General features: G+C 42.0%; 1 long non-coding RNA gene and 1 pseudogene across 1 annotated transcript; both read left to right on the top strand.

The window, feature by feature from the left end:
• The window catches only part of LOC115114218 (CREB-regulated transcription coactivator 1-like), a 46,964-nt pseudogene extending 32,411 nt beyond the window's left edge, over positions 1–14,553 (top strand).
• Positions 14,554–15,172: 619 nt separating this feature from the next.
• On the top strand, positions 15,173–16,728 carry LOC135565767 (uncharacterized). The gene is made up of 5 exons (XR_010461843.1): positions 15,173–15,742; positions 15,830–16,006; positions 16,176–16,227; positions 16,310–16,390; positions 16,478–16,728. It is a non-coding gene; the product is annotated as an uncharacterized LOC135565767 (long non-coding RNA).
• Positions 16,729–17,202: the final 474 nt, after the last annotated feature.

The following is a 17,202-nucleotide window of genomic DNA, read 5'->3' as shown; positions in this document are numbered from 1 at the left end:
CTGTTCGTTGACAACGTTAGCTAACAGTATGAGAAGGTAGTGTGTGGCGAACATGTCTGTTTCAAGTCTAAACTGCCGCTACAAATAATAATTCTGACATATGGTTTCTATTACATGTAGTAAGAATAGCAAAGTAATTGGAAGTTAGAATATTGCTGTTAAAAAGCCACAGTAATCCACACAAAAAGTAGCCGTTTGTGGCTTCACCGTAAGATTTGTTGTTCATTTAAATTGTTCAACAGAAATTGTTACTTAAGTAACATGTTCGCCGCAAGCGGGAGCCTTGTTGAACTCATCCGTCAGCAGTTCCATCCAAGTGCCAATGCTGTTTAGCAAACTATAGGCTTTTACATTTGTTGGATGACATGGAAATAGAGCTCTTTGGTGACCAGTCGTCGAAAGAATGATGAAAGAACCCCATACCTACTGTAAAATACAGAATCTTCTATTTTTTTTACGTGGCTATTTTGCTTCCTTGGGCCTTTAAGGTCAACGGCATCATGAACATTCCTCAGTACCATCATTTTAGCCAAAAACCTGGTTTCCTCTGCCAGGAGGCTGAAACTTAGCCGCATGTGGATCTTCCAGCAAGACAATAATCCCAAGCACACATCAAAATCCACAAAGAAATGGTTAATTGACCACAAAATCAACATCTCTCTCTGGACTTTAACCACATTGGAAACCTGTGGTTTGAATTGAAGAGGGCAGTCCATAAGCACAGAAAAAGAATATCAAGAATCTAGAAAGATTCTGTATGAAGGAATGATCTAAGATCCCTCCCAATGTGTTCTCCAATCTCACAAAACATTTTTGAAAAAGGCTCTGTGCTCTTATCCTCTGAAGGGGAGGGTGCTGGAGTATTGAAAACAGGGGTGCCAATAATTATCACTCCTATCTTTTTGAGAAAAATGTTATTTTTAAACAAAATATTTTTTCCGGAGCATAGAATATAGCTCAGTATTTGTAGAATTTTTTGCTCATCTTTATCAAGGGTGCAAATAATTGCAGTCATGACTGTACCTTCATTCCTAACTTTAGCTAAGGTCATTAAAAGTAGAGGCTTTCTGCATTTATTTGGATTTGATTTTGCTTGGCACCTGTTGTTATTGGCTATTCCTTGAAATATTTAATGAGATCATGTTCTTTATGTGGAGTAAATGCAACTGGAAGACTCTGACCTCTCCTCATCTCTCTACCCATGTCTGTTTTAGCCACAGGAGAGTCTCCACCCAGATTGTCCAAGGGGTTGTCTTCTAGCTCTCTGTCAGCTGACATCAGCTTCGATGCGGACTCTCAGTTTCCCCTAGACGAGCTGAAGATCGACCCGCTGACCCTGGACGGGCTGCACATGCTCAATGACCCTGACATGGTCCTCACTGACCCTGCCACTGAAGACGCCTTTCGGATTGACCGGCTGTAGAGCTGCTGCCAAAGTCACCGACTGCGTTGGTGAAACCCGGCCTGAGGTGTTGAGGGCTTGTGTCTGAGGGGAGAGGGCTACTTTTGGGGTGTGGGAGCCCAAGGCGAGGCCCCAGCTGTGAAGTGTGTTCATCCCACCTCCCTTCACCAGCAGCCCCTTTCTAAGAGCTATGGGATAGTGTGGTAGTAGGGAAATTAGTTTGTCAAGAAATGGTCGACACAGTTTGCTTTCTCTCTTCAGAATGGGAAAGATTGATGGCAACATTGTCATGTTTGGTGGATATTGAGCTTATGGTCCTGCTGTGACTAGTTTGTGCTTACCATTCTTCATCCCTTAACCTTTTCTTTTTTTTTACACATGCATCCTGCTGGCCTTTCTGTTGGATGCTTTGGTTTTTGTAAAGAACGAAAACAGTAGGGGCTAACCACTACATTGGTCTTGCCTCCCATTTGAAGACATTAACTGATTCAAATCATGTCTGCAGGGGAAACTGTTTATCTTTCTCTCACCTGCCATACTAGATTAGCATGTCTTGGCTCATATAATCACTCATCTGCTTTTCAGAACCGCCCTCTCATGGTAAATCTTGCCAGTCACATTTCCATCAGTGCCCTTAACCTCGCTGTCTAACTCACACTAGTTGTATTTATTGGTGGTCTGATTTTTGCCCCGAAGTTGACCAGTATTTTACTTTAGGTTCCCTTCCGAACTTGTCATTTTAATTTCAATCCATCAAATTTGTACAACATGTTTTAGTGCTGGTCAACATCTAAGCGGTTTACTTAGTTGAACAACTAGGAGTTATAACCCTCCCCTTTAGCTTATGATTTTCCAGAACAGCTGAAGTAAAACCTAAATTCCAGTTTAACAAACCTTGAAAAATCGCTCAGAATCCTGTTTGTAGATAAATTTAAAAAAGGATGGCAGCCTAGCATCACTTTGGCAATTTATCCATGAAATGACATTTCAGCTGTAATATGCCACCAATGGTAGCTGGTTTTCAGATGCAAACAAGATAAAAAATTATATCTGAACGAATCACTGTGAATGATAAGATTCTGCCCTGTAAGAGCACATGATATGGAAGACTATTATCTCAACTCTCCTTTAAAAAAAATGCAGGTTGTTGTGCAACTTGTTTAGACTCTTAAGTAGTGAAGTGTAAACGTATCAAGCATCACCGTTTCTTTTCCGATGGCCTGAATCACATTGGCACTAGTGTGAGAAGAGGACCAAGTTGAGCACAACTAGGGGAGGTTTATCACAACTTACGTTGTTATCCACTGCTTTTCACTTGTTACCATTTTGCTTTTCATATTTGAGGTGGTACTGTATTTCACTTGTCAGCCAAATAGAAATGGACAGAAAGAGCCGAGGTATCACATTTCTGATGCCCTTGTAGTTGCTACTTGTGCATTAGATATTTTATTTCAACTAACCCACGAGGTGAACTCCAGCTAGCTACCGACAGAACTTCTAGCTACACAGCTAAGCATCAGCAGCACACACACAGCCCAGGGTTTTCCTGTCGAACGCTAGCTAGCTAAAGCCAGGACTAGCTCCATAGCTAACGTCGGCCAGTACACGCTCAGAGCTAGCTCCACTGGGTAGCATTATTTCCCCTCGCTGGATACGCTGACCGGTCTTGCCTCTCGGTACTGCAGTCGTGGGATATTTTCAGCCTGTAGAGAGTCAACCTCTCAAGCTAACAGAGTGCTAACTACAGCTAGGCATTTAGCCCACCGGGTTACTACTAGCTAGCTGAACTGTAAGTACTCCATGGTCAGGCAGGCTTTGAGTAACATGTCTAACCCGGCTGACAAAACAATTTCTTCCGGAGTTATGGCTACTGTATTTCCTTGTGCTGGGCGAACTAAGCCATGCACTCAAATTCCTGGAATTACTAGCTAGTTATTGCTAAAACTGACCGTTTACACCGCACAGTACTATGGTCAAAAGAGGCTTTCCAGACCGAAGAGTAACACAGCTCTTCTCGGCTAGCATGGTGCTAGCTATAGCCAGAAGAGTAAGCAACTGGGTGAACACTGGCTAGCTAATACCAATTATGAGAACCTCATGGCTTAACGTCGTCTAGCAAACGATTAACCCGGGTAACATGCCCAGACAGCTCTCGACCATCCTCATTACTGCAAGTATTGTATGGCATGAACCGAGAACCGGTCAATGCTAGCTTAAGCTATCCTACCAGCCATCCCGACAAACACCAACTAGCTAGCTAACTACCGCCTGGATATTACTAGCCTAACCCTCATACATACTTAGTCTAGCACCCAGTTTATTTGTACTTACTGTTTGAACTGGTCCCAATTCTATGATCCGGTCCACAAGATGGCAAAGACAGGCTAGCTGTTGCTAGTTGTAACCGGGCACAAGTGCCCTCCAAGCTAAGCTCTCCCCTTGGTTCAGGTTCAAGCTGAGGCTGGGCGGGTAGAATTCAGTCACCAACAAGCACTGTCCCCACCCGATGCTTACAGCACCTCCAGAAATATATTGCTCTTTGTCCCACTTGCCAAAGTGCCACAGAGCCTGTTTTTTTTCTATAAATCAAAATCAAATCGAAGTTGGTCGCGCACACACTCTTTTGCAATGTTATCACAGGTGCAGCGAAATGCTTATGTTTCTAGCTCCAACAATGCAGAAATATCTAGCAATACAATAACAATGCACACATAATCAAAAATTTAAAAGAAATTAAGACAACAGAATGAGCATTATCAGAACGAGCAATGTCAAAGTTCAGAATATAAATAATCATTCACAGGAAGATGGGAATGGACATGGGGATGAACGTGGGAAAGGTAGTGGAATGGTAGTGGTTGAGAGACAGGTAATGAATACACTGTACACAATACTATAACTGATAGCACAAGTAGAGCAACAAGACTATTAAAGGGAAGGATGAAAATGTATATGCTACCTGCACATATGACAATACAACAATAGTAACAACTAACTATTAAGAACAATATATAAATGTCACACAACTCACTTTGGGCACGCACAAAATCCCACAAGTCCAGAGATATGAGTGAGTCCAGTTGTTGATGGGCAGAGACAGACTGTTTCTCTCTGCCACTTGAGGGAGACTGCAAGTATTGTGTGACCTGCAGAGTCAAGAGGATAGGCATATATCCAGCCCCCTAGGAACCTCCCTAGCAACCTATCAGGGCAAAGGTCACACAGGTTAGAGAGGCAGGTTTATGGTACCCCTAGACTCTCAGGCTCCGGTCGTGGGGGAAGGGGAGTGGAGTGTGCAGCTTAGGGTTGTGTGGTGCTGATAAGTCACCGGCAGGGAATTTGTAACAAATACAGTAGATACATATACAGTGGTAAAATAGTGTTCAATATCTCTATGTACATAGAGCAGCAGTTTCTAAGGTGCCGGGTAGAGTAGCGGGTGGTAGCCGGCTAGTGATGACTGTTTTAACAGTCAGATGGCCTGTCCCAGCTTTGATGCTGGGACAGTGGCTGAGGTCCTTGATGATGGTGGCTGAGGTCCTTGATGATCTTGGCCTTCCTGTGACAGTGTGCTGTAGATGTCCTGGAGGGCAGGCAGTGTGCCCCTGGTGAAGCATTGGGATGACCGTACCACCCTCTGGAGAGTCCTTAGACTGCGGGTGGTATAGTTGTACCATGGGGTGATACAGCCCGACAGAATACGCTCAATGGTGCATCTGTAGAAGTTTGTGAGGGTATCAGGGGCCAAGACTAATTTATTCCGCCTCCTGAGGTTGGAGAGGCTCTGTTGCGTCTTCTTCACCATGCTGTCGGTGTTAAGGGACCATTTTAGTTCCTCAGTGATGTGCACACAGAGGAACTTGAAGCTTTTGACCCTCTCCACTGCGACCCCGTTGATGTGGATGGGGGCGTGCTGTCTCAGCTGTCTAGTGATGAGCATAGAGGGCACTATGCTGTGGAAGGCTGAGCTGTAGTCAGTGACCAGCATTCTTACCTGCGTATTCCTCTTGTTCAGGTGGGATAGGGCGGTGTGCAATGGCGATTGTGTGGTTCGTGGATCTGTTGGGGTGGTATGCAAATTGTGGTGGGTCTAAGGTGATTGTGATCCTTAGCGTGACACTCTTTAACGCTGCCAGTGGGGACGGCCTAGAGGCCAGCAGCAGAGAAAAACGGCACAGCTCACATATGTCCGGCCCTGCCCCCATTTGGCAGAAGATGATTTCCTGCATAACGAAGGAGGGGTGCCTCTGCTTTTCTAGAGCCCTATCCTCTATGCAGCAACGCATCGTTTCATACCCACGAGGAGGGAGGGGGCCCACTCATTACTCAACATGTAGGAAAGAGGGCCCCCGAACTCCTGTAACCCCCACCAACTCGGCCCATGTGGCAGCTCGCTGGGTCCTGCATCAAAAAGCCACGTGGGGATGTTTAGAAGGGGACAACGGATAAGCCATAAGGAACTCGGGTCCCTGGCTACGCAGCCGACTGTCCATACACAGGCGAAGCCCCAGAACCAGAGAAAGCCTGGAGGTTAACAATCCTTCGATGCAGTCACAGCAAAATTCCGCCCTCCTAAAGCCCACTGGTGGCCAGGATGGCCAGTGACTCTATTTTGTTCGCACCCATGTAGACACACTAGAAGCTCCCTGCCCTACCCTCTCTCCAGTTCAGTGTAGACTTATCTCCCCACCCTGTGAGAAATGCTACTACGTTTGTTTTCCCCATCTACTACACAGGGACTTATCTTTGGCCTCGTTAACAGTGAGATCCGCACCTCACCCCCCGAGTGCCGCCCCATTCATAGCTCCCCCCCCTGGCTATGTTGTTCCAGCCAGGGCCAGAAGACGATGTGTTTGCTCTCCCTCCATACTGCTTAGGTCAGAAAGGAGCAGGACGGCAGTATACCAGTTGTCATCAAGCGCCGTCCCCGTGCACTATACCTCTTTTATAACCTTTTTCTGTTACATCCAGGCCCTTCGCCAACAGCACAGAGCTAATTTATTATAATGAAAGAGTTGACACCTTGTTTGCGCTGCTAGAGGGCATCCTTGCCTCAGGCGAACGAGGGTCTCGGCACCTATAGCATGCACCCCTACTGGCTGGGAAAGATTGTTGCACATGCACAGTCTCCCCCGGGTGATGTACAGGGTTGCTTAGGAACGGCAGGCATCAGCCCCAATGTCTTCACTTTTCGGTGGCTTTCGGGAATTCGTCTCTATTGCCACATCCTTTTATTAGAGCCAGGGAACATAGTGTATTTGCTTCTTGGTTCTTGAAAAAGGAGGAGGGGAGCAGGTGCTGTCGGACTAGGCCCCGGACAGCTATCCTTTAAGCCTGCAGTGCTATTCTGCCTCTTCCTTGTACTTTGCATTTGGACTACTACCTGCTTTGTTCTCCTTCATAGGAAAACAAGCAATAAGGAGGGTGCAGCAGAGGGGCTGCTCAGATTAGGGATCTGACAAATTGGAGGGGAAAAAATCATACAGTTTAAATGCCCATTTTTTTGTGATTGTCTGTTAAAAAACAATAATAAAAATGCATACATTCCATGTATTCACAATGCAGCTGCGCAATGGTTTGGGTCTCAAGGTGTGTCCCTTTCAGATGGTTAAGCATTGCACCTCTACTAACATTGCTGTACCTCGATACATTGCTGTACCTCAATTCCGCCTCCCAAAGTTTGCATTTCCTTCTCATTTATCTTCTCAAGGTATTGCCATACAGGACTTGGTTGCTGTCGCTTGTCTTTCTCTGACATTTTTCCAACTGTTGATGGCGACGATGATGTAGTGGTGGAGAGTCGACTCTAGAATGGTTGATTCTATGACTCCTTGAGTGTCGACTCCCATTTCTGAGTGTCGAGATTCGATTCAGTAATTTCTGGAACGGAGGAGACTGATTAGTTGCTGTACTTCCGAGAACACAAACACTTGCATCTTTCATAGAGGGCTAGCGAGCGATGGAGAGAGAGGGGACGAGTTATAGTAGGCAGGTACAAATCCCTTGGGCTGGTCACTAAAGTTCTCCATCCACTTAGTTAACTGTCCTTCAACGTCATTTCTATCCTATCCTACTATAGAGGGATTTGACTGCATTGACGACTCACAACTGCTAGGGCACGTTCGCCATTTTCATCTGGCAGACTGGTTCCCAGACTTTTAGAGACAGCAGGCACGCTTCACCATTGCTGCTAGCTAAAGCCATAGCACCGTTGGGCATCATGCACATCCCACACCACTGACCCGGGCTGGCCTCCATGTCCTGCTGTTCGTTACATTGGTACTAGATATGGGATGGTGACCAAGGCACCATTGGAACACAACATGCGTGTGTTTCCTAAGCTTATGCCTCGGTGGCAGATCGCCCTGCTCTGTTCCTCTGTATTGCACTCTTAAAACCAAGACTGATTCAGACGTCTAGCCTCCACACTGTTGGTAGGCCTGGCTGTCACCAGATGGTATACATGGGTGCTAGAGCAATATGACGAGGGAAGCCTCCCTCTAGACGCACCAACATCTCCAGCCCTATGGCCCTGTTTCGGGCCCTGCCGTTCTCACTTGGGTTCCAGTACAGCAGCCACAGGCAGGCGGACTTCGCCTACGACCAGTGACCAAGCAGATAGTCCCACCCTGGAACATCTAGGGTGCTTGAGAGTCATTTTCACAGCCGCTGGAAAGCGTGGAAATTAGTTTATCTCATTTAATACCGCTTTACTTGGCCATTTGTATCCACAAAGCGGGTGAGTGAGCTGCACGCACTGTTAGTTTCACCACGAGTGCTTGTTCCTTGCCCTGGGGTTATCCACGGTTATTTCAACATAAATCATTTTTTTTGTGCTTAAAGATTAGTAGGGCTTTATCAGATCTCTTTAGAGCCGTTGGCTTTTCACCCACCACATATTTCTCCATGGAGGAATATTGTTTCCACTGCTTGTGCTCCACATATTTTGTGCTTCTACGTGGACAGGATGAGAGCCCTGAAAGGACTTCCCTAATGTAGGGAGACCCATTTCTCGACCAGGCATTTATCCAAGTGGAGGCTATTATAAGGCATATAACAGCAAGGGGTGACTACCTCTGGAGGGCATCAGAGTTCATTCCACCAGAGGTGTGGCTGCGTCACGGGCATGGTTTAAGAAGGTATCTCTGTTCAGAGATATTTCTGGGATATTATTCCTCCATACATTTTACCGATCTCGCTTCGAGTCAGCACATCTGAGAGTTGATTCTGTCTAGACTACCTGGAGAGTGTACGAGCCCTACAGGAGTTGGCTAAATCCCATACTGAGTGATCGAACGATTATTTTAAATAGAATGTGACGTTACTTAACCCTGGTTTTATGATGATGACTGAGGTCACTTAGCTCGTTGCCCTTCACACAATCTGCGTATGGAAGAACGTATACTTGTACAAGTAACGCAGGAGGGGGCGTCAGCGCCTTATAAAGGAGCAGAGTCTATTGGCTGTCGCTCCTGTCTGTCTACGACAGATGTTGTGTGATAGGAGTTCCTTATTGACTACAACCAATGGAGACATACCCATACATACGGAGTGACCTCACTCATCTTATCCTAGAACCGTGATTACGCTAAGTAACCTTACATTTCGCTCCCTGGTAATTGATGTTTTGTTTAAATTAGTTGTCTTTTTTAAAATTGGATTTTGCTTATGGTATCTATGCAGAACAAATTAATTGATTGAAGACAGTTATTAGCAATCTAATAGGCTTAAGCAAGTATCTAAACTAAGTACCTACCATGCTTATTTGTACGGTACCATTTTTATAGCTTTTTCAGCAAAGAAAATAAGCATTTTGACATGTTTCATTCGCTACTTTTTGTTGAACATTTTAGTTTGGGTCTTCCACTTCACAGATGAGAATGCAAATTATATATTTTGCACGTTGGCTTTGGCAGAAACGGTAAAAAAGCATGACAAAAGAGAAACTTGAGGATTACGCTGCATATATAAGAACATTAACCCCTATATGTGACTCCCATGGATGTGTCTGAGGTTGATTATTTTTACTGCTGAAAGTTGATGATTTCATGATTCAACTGCCTCTATTAGAACAGCATTTCTGCCACCAGAATGTATTTCATCACATCGCCATAGAGTACTATCATAATCTCAACATCTTCATATGAACCTCAGCATCGACCACATTGGTGTTTCACTTCAAAATCCAAGGGACGTGGCATGCGATTTGGAGTTTGGTTCAGTACTGTTAATGTCTTTCTCATATTGAATATTTGTGTGTGTGTGTGTACTTGTCAATCGTTTCCCACTCATTGTCATTGGAAAAGTCCATCAGTTTTCCCACCAGCTTTTCTAGATGTATAGTGTCAGAATTTCAGTGATGTTGTAGATGTCGGCTATACAGTTTACCTGTTAGTAGTCAATGTCAAGTGAGCTTTTCTTGTGAGTAATTCCTTTGGATGTAGCCATGACATTATCCAGATTATTTTTTTTTTGCACTTTACTTACAACATTAGAACATTGAACCCTGGTGTTTGTTTCACCCCCCTCTGAGCGACTGTTATGTGCACTGGACTTGTTTTCCCCTGTATTCGGTCAAACTTGCCTTTTGTTTAAAAAAAAAAAAAAAAAAAAGTATTTTTGAAAAGCATATGTGTATTGTCTATATAAAAGAGGTGATTTTTATAAACTTTGTATTTTTGGATAGATTTCTCACTGCACAACAGATACAGCTGGACATGTTTTCAAGCTATATAGCTTTGAGTATAATTCATGCAGGGAGAAGTAAGCATGAAATAGGGAAGCCATTGGATGTACCACCATTGATGCATCAAGGGGTGCTGTGGTAAATCACACTTTAATATTACAATTTGTCATGGACAGGAGTAAGAACAGTCATCTTGTTGTGCAAAGAGTATATAAACAATCCCCATTATTATCATAGAATATACACTATTTAACTGTGTAATTTGCTAGCCACAGAACCAGGTGTGTAAATTCACCTGAAAGAAATACCACTAGTGGTGCGATTATGTCAAAATGGGGTCACCTGTGGAGAAATGAGGGAATCCTTTCAAAGCCTGGTTTTGGTTTTATTTTATTTTTGCAGGACATAACATATCATTGTGCACAATTTTTGGTGACCCTTTTTGGCTTGTGAGCACTACTTTCTAAACTACTGGCTGAAATTATACTAAACTTTTATAACGCATCTTTAATGTGCAGCTCATACAGTAGCAGAAAGTATAATGCATTGTGAGTGCACACAAATTATGGTGCCTTTGTGCTATGTTGGAGTTTGTTATTTGAAAGGTTTAACTAAATGCTTGTCTCATATGTTAGTGAATCCTCTTGTTCCATCATATTTCACAATGTTTACAGTTAATACATGCAGCATCACCATTTACCATAGATAGATACAAGGGAGTTCCTTAAAGGATCTGTTGGTTCAGTGTCAGCTGGCCAAGCATGCAAAACATTATCGGTTATAGATCTGAAAACGAGAACTGTTTTGAATTCAATGTCGTCTTCTGATGTTTAGCGCTTGGTTTTTACTTTTGTTTTGTTCCGTTTTGTGACACTTTACTTTTACATACTCCTCATTATTTGATTTCTTCCGCTCGCTCTAGTACTTAAACAACTTAAGCTATTAAGACGAAACCAATTTCCAAATGTGAAGACTACCCCAACTTATATTGCTTTTGAAAATATTTGTGATATTATTTATACCTGAATTAAATACATTTGCACACATTTGCATGAAATAAATTGCCAACAGTAACTCTTAAACCATTAAAGCTAGAGGTACTAAATCAACTTTCACATGTTCACGTGATTTATGGTTTAAGAGTTAATGTTGGTGATTTATTTTATGCAAATGTGTATAAATTCCAATTCTTTAGAACTTAATTCAACTATAACTATATACAATTGCATCAAATAAAATGGCATGCACACCACATTTTCTTCAGGAAATGTACTTTTCTAGTTCAGCTTGGTTTTATTGTTTTTTTTTTTAATGCAAAATATTAATTGTAGACTAAGGAAGAAAAGTGGAATAGACCTTTGTTTAAATGTGGTTTAATGTTATGTTTTCCTTGTTTGGTAAATTGTCTTTGTTTTTGATTCGAACAGTGGCAAGGCCTCACACACAAACTGGATTGTCAATCCAAAAGCAACAGATTTTTGTTATCAGCCTTTTATGCACATGTAGATGCAATTTGTTGGTACGTGCTTATATATTTGATCTTATATGTGCTTATGAGCTAGAGATGATGCCCACTGAAGTGTATTATTTTTGTCGAGTGCGTAGACTGGCTGTTTATATTGCTTTTCGGTATAAATGTTTTTGTGATATGTCAAAAGTGAAAATTGTTGTTATATGCACTGAGAGTCATGTGCTGCGCTATGTCATTGTGGCTCTGTTCTTCTGTTCTGTCTAACCGATACTTCTAAGTCAGAAAATCTAAAGTTTTTCAGACTGATCCAAACTCTAAATGGTATTTTCTTTAAAACAATGTTTTCTGTGTTTATGTAGTAAATCTGACTGATTTGATACGTCTATTATTACTGCCACCATTTTTGCACTAATATTCAGCTATTATAATGGTTTACACTCAAACGTTTACAGAAGCAACCGTTTACAAAGAATGGAGCAAGTTTTGATGTTTTTTGTGTGTGTAGGTTCATGTAATTGATATAAATAAGGAGGAATTTGGGGGAATATAAACTGGGCCCTTGCCACCCACACAAGATACTGTAAACCCATTAGCTTCCCTTTTGACACCAGACAGGTATTACATAGCCAAACATGGTCATCTCAAAGTTTTAACTGCCCGGCAATTGACAGCTTCCCTTAAGTCATGGCTGTGACAATGGAGCTGTCCAATTCTGAAACTGACAGAGATCCAGGCTAAATAGTTGCAAAGGATAGGGAAAATAACAACTGTATTTACCAGTTTTTAACAAGATATATAAAGATGTATATACTTCCAATAATATAAATATTTAGAAATGTGATTTGTATGTTCCCTTTTACAGAGAGTGAGTGTGTAAGTGATGGCTATGTGCTAAGTTGTTTTGAGTGAATGGAAAAGTCAGCCGTTGCTTTCTCTCACAGGCTATGAACCAGCGTTTCCCAAACTCCGTCCCCGGCACCCCAAAAGGGTGCCCTAGCACTACACATCTGATTAAAATCAACTAATCATCCAGCTTTAATTATTTGAATCAGCTGTGTAGTGCTACGGCAACAAAAAAAACGAACCGCTGCTGTAAGCCGTTAAATGTGCGAGTTGCTATTTTACCTTAATTCCCCCGTGTTGTCAGATGAGTTATCATACTATTGTTGGTTTTTTACATGCAACGGGTGAACCATTAAGGAAACCGAAGTTCATAAATCATCCCTTTAACTCTTGTTTTTAATGTTCAAGTAATGCACTTGTTTAGAGCACTTTGTTTATCTGTCATTTACTAAAATTTGTTTCTGTCAAAGGTTTAGAGTTAAATACTCCACTTTCCCACTGTATCTCCAAGTTTTAGTTTTGTTAGATTTGAGAATTACATCCATTTATAACAGTGCACTTGTCTATGAATTGTTTACATTTAGAAAATGAGAATATTTACGAGGAAACCACAATCTGCTTTATCTTAACAGTTTGTTTCTTGCTGCATAACCTACCGCATAAAGATTGACATGTGACTGACTTTTCCTGCTTGATACCTTGAGGTAACTCTCAGTGTTTATCCTACATTAATTTAACGGTGGCAGGCCGCTGCTGCTAAATCGTTGACGGCAAGGCAACATTTTTTGCTTTTCGGGATGGTAATGTTTTCAGTGTAAACTTAAATGACCAAAACCAGATATAAAGTATATAGAAAAGGTCATGAGGCTATATATTTTTTAAATGAGATCATCTTTGAAAACTAACACTAAAATAAAAACTAGACAGTCAGGGAGAATCTAAAATTCCAAAAATGGCATGGCATGGGGCCCCCATTCATTTTGTTATACTATCTGAGTGACTCAAACATTATAAGAACATGGCATAAGTCATGGTAAAATGTGTAGAATTGCAGTAAATTAGCTTTAAAACTGCATTTTTCTTCTCACAGCACCATGACAAAATGTGTAGAATTGCAGGAAATTAGCTTTAAAGCGGCAATTTTATCTCTGCGGCCAAGTAGAGGGCCTTAAAAAACATACCCACCCACCTCCCCCGATAATGTTGCCACCACTGCTGAAAATAATCCTAGCGGAAGCACTTAGAAACTCTTTCTCCATGGTAATGAATGACAAAATAACCCCTAATGACTCAAAAAGGCTTGATGTGATAACTGACTTGCCTAGTTAAATAAAAGTTTTAAATGTATTTATATATATATATATATATATATATATATATAATTTAACCATGTGACTAAAACCTGTTCACCCAAAGCATCTCCCGTAAGCTCTGACGAAGGCCATGAGGCTGATACCTAAAGCTTATTAAAGATCAGTGATACTATCAAGAGCAGTGTGTGGTTTCCTTTCTCCTTCATCTCCAGTAGGATAAAATGCAGATCTCAATATCAGAATATAAATGTTTAATTGGTTAGAAGCAATACATGTTGAAAGGGTAAACGAATCAGACAGACCGTAATTGTTTGATCATTCAATAGTTCCCACAAAAAGACAACTGCAAATCCTCTATGTGCATTTAATGGGGGATGACCCACTCTAGTGGTCCTTTCTTCATACAACGGCAGCTAAATTGTAATATAATGTATTTTCCTTTAGAGTACGATTTACTTGAACGTTGCACATGCATTTGACTGCAATGTCTGGATACTACACCTTCTGTACTCACAGCAACAGGACACAGTTATGCTCATCAAATATGCAAATCCTAGAATTCAGCAGCAGTTTGGCAATCCTGTACTTTTGTTGAGCTGGCCCTTTTAAAATGAATGGATCAACTCTTGTTCTCTAAATTGTGCTTTTATATAAAAGGGAGAAAGCAGGCCAAAAAAATCCAAGTTGGCTATATTATGTGCTAAATAACGGATGTTAAGCTTCTACTCAAATCGTACCTAATGTATTTTTCTTGTGTGAAGGCTTCTGTCTTAGTATCTTTGCATTACTATTTGTAAATGAAATGACATTAAATAAAAGTCAAAGCATATCAATGTGACTGACCCATTGAATGTTGTTTCATTGTTGTACAATGTCTCCATCTGCTGGACATAGGAGGTATAGAAGCTGTGAAACGTTCACACACAGTAAGATATATTGAAATTGTTACTGAAACAGTCACATTCAGGTTTTATATCAGCTCATATATGATAACCACTTATCAACTTTTTGTAGAAAGACTGCATTTAGTCATTTGTCACATATCTGCAGTGTTGGGAGTTTCCCAGGTGTCACTGGAAAGAACCTTATTCTCCTGGTATTTTTGTTTTTTTATTTAATTAGGCAAGTCCGTTAAGAACAAACTCTTATTTACAATGACGGCCTACCCCGGCCAAACCCTAACGATGCTGGGCCAAATGTGCGCCACTCTATTGTGATACAGCCTGAAATCGAACCAGGGTCTGTAGGCTATTGTAAGCCAATTTGATTGAAAACATTGTTGGTGCCTTCCACCCAGGGGCCTGTTGCACAAAAGTAGAATTAAGACATCCGGGATAAATGACTCAGCTGAGCTCAATGAAGCCAAAACATGTGCGTCCAGGCTTAATTGGTTGCACAAAGACCAAGCCAGGATGAGCAGACACGGATTCATTAAGCCAGGTGAAACCAATCCTGGATAGGTGCGCGCTCACGGCTCACTCAAATAGACCCCGCCACAGATCACAGATTAACTGATTTACCATGGCAACTAGAGCCGCGTACTTTTCCCCGTCGGAAGCACAAATCCTCATGGAGGCATACGAGGAGGTAAAAGATATAATTAAGAAGAAAGGCAACACCGCCACAGTGATAAAGCAAAGAGAAAAAGCGTGGCAAAGTATTGCAGACCGCCTGAATGCGTAAGTAGTGCACAATTACACACTCACCGCTCCGCTGAAACATCACAATTACAATTCAAATATTTAATTCACATCTCCAAAAATGCAGTTGTACTGTAATTATGAAACGGTTAAATTTTTAATTGAAATGCACTGCAGATATGAGTGAAATTGTGTAAAGTAACTCCATCACACTGTATAAAGCTATGATACATTTTTTGATATTTTTACTGAAAACAAGACAAAAATACCAAGTAATTTTTTGCAGTGTGACTCCATTAAATGTGTGTGTGTGTAGATTAAACATGAACGGGCCAAAACGGACATGGCAGCAGGTCAAAATCAAATACAAGAACATTCTGCAGAATGGTATGGTCCCTGACTAATATTTAACAAAGCACAAGCATATATTGTACCCAGAAGGTGCCTGCTCACACATTGTCTGTACTGTTTTAGCAGTGAAAAAGAATACCCACAGACAAGGCACGGGTGGTGGGTCACCAAAGGCTGACCTTACCCCAGCAGAGGACATGGCCTTGGAGCTAAATAAAGGCAGGCCCGTCTTAGAGGGGATCCCTGGGGGGAAAGAGACGAGCATAGGTTCCTCCCAAGATGCCACCCGCTTCATTCAAGGTATGTCCTTCCATCTCTACATAAGGTGAAAGCACCAATTTGTAAGTCGCTCTGGATAAGAGAGTCTGCTAAATGACTTAAATGTAAATGTAAATGTACATGGGATACAACCACATTCATATTGAATCAATTTGGACTGTCTGACTTTGGTTTACCTATTGCCTGGCAGCACTGTGTTCCTGTTAGAGCCACCAGCACAAGCACCAGACGATGCTGATCCAGTGAGTACTCCATCAAAGGCATACTGTAGGCCTGGCATGTCTTGTCTACTAGCTTCAATATGAATCCGATTAAATGTGATAGGGTGAAGGCCCCAGTGCAACAGCACATGATGGAGACGATGATGAGGAGGAGACCATCTCTCTGGATTCCAGAAGGCATGAGGTATCATGTTAAGACTGTGAAAGTACTATTTACTCTACAATGGTGAGGAGTCCTCATCAAAATCAAAAAATCGAATTTCTTTTACAGGACCCAGATGCTATACAGTGGGAAAACCAGCCTGGCAACATAGTGCGTATTAATAAAAGGACACCACATCCTGCCAAATTCCAGCTGCGCTAATTGTATTGTGTTCACAGAGCTCACAAGCTATCAGAAAGTTGTATGGCAACCACCTCCTGCGCCAAATAGAACTGGCAGACATAGACATTCAGTACAAGAAGAAAAAGATGGAAAATCTTGCACTGGAGTCCGAAATAAAAAAGAGGACAATTAGGAAACTGGTGAGATATGCCTTCAATGTACACTGTATGCTAACTGTAACACAAATGTATTAATCATTATTTTTCTTTCCTCCCCCAGCTCCAAGAAGATGACACAGCTCAAAATAAAAATTAGGTATATTCTCGTAAAGTCAAGTGAGCCATGACATATGAGCTCTTATTGTGAGCACACAGGACGGTGGCATCTAAGGTTTTTTTTATTTTCCCAGCAATCAGTACAACCAAGTCATCGTTATAAGGCATCGCCCTCTTTTGCCCACCCCCCCAGCACCAGGTGTGGCCACTAGCCTATATGAAGGCCCAAAATTGTGTGTTCCTTTCTGCTCTGACAATGGCATGCCCATTCGTGCGAGATGTGGTGGATGAAGAAGCACTTGTGCTGAGGAGAGCCTTCAGGCGAGAAAGGGTCTTCAGGGACCGGTTGGACCCACTGGCCTTCCCTGATGACCATCTATATGAAAGATACAGGTT

The sequence above is a fragment of the Oncorhynchus nerka genome, linkage group LG9b (assembly GCF_034236695.1).
Source record: "Oncorhynchus nerka isolate Pitt River linkage group LG9b, Oner_Uvic_2.0, whole genome shotgun sequence".
NCBI lineage: Eukaryota > Metazoa > Chordata > Actinopteri > Salmoniformes > Salmonidae > Oncorhynchus > Oncorhynchus nerka.
Note: the sequence above shows the minus strand (reverse complement) of the source record. Positions and strands in the feature narration are given on the sequence as shown.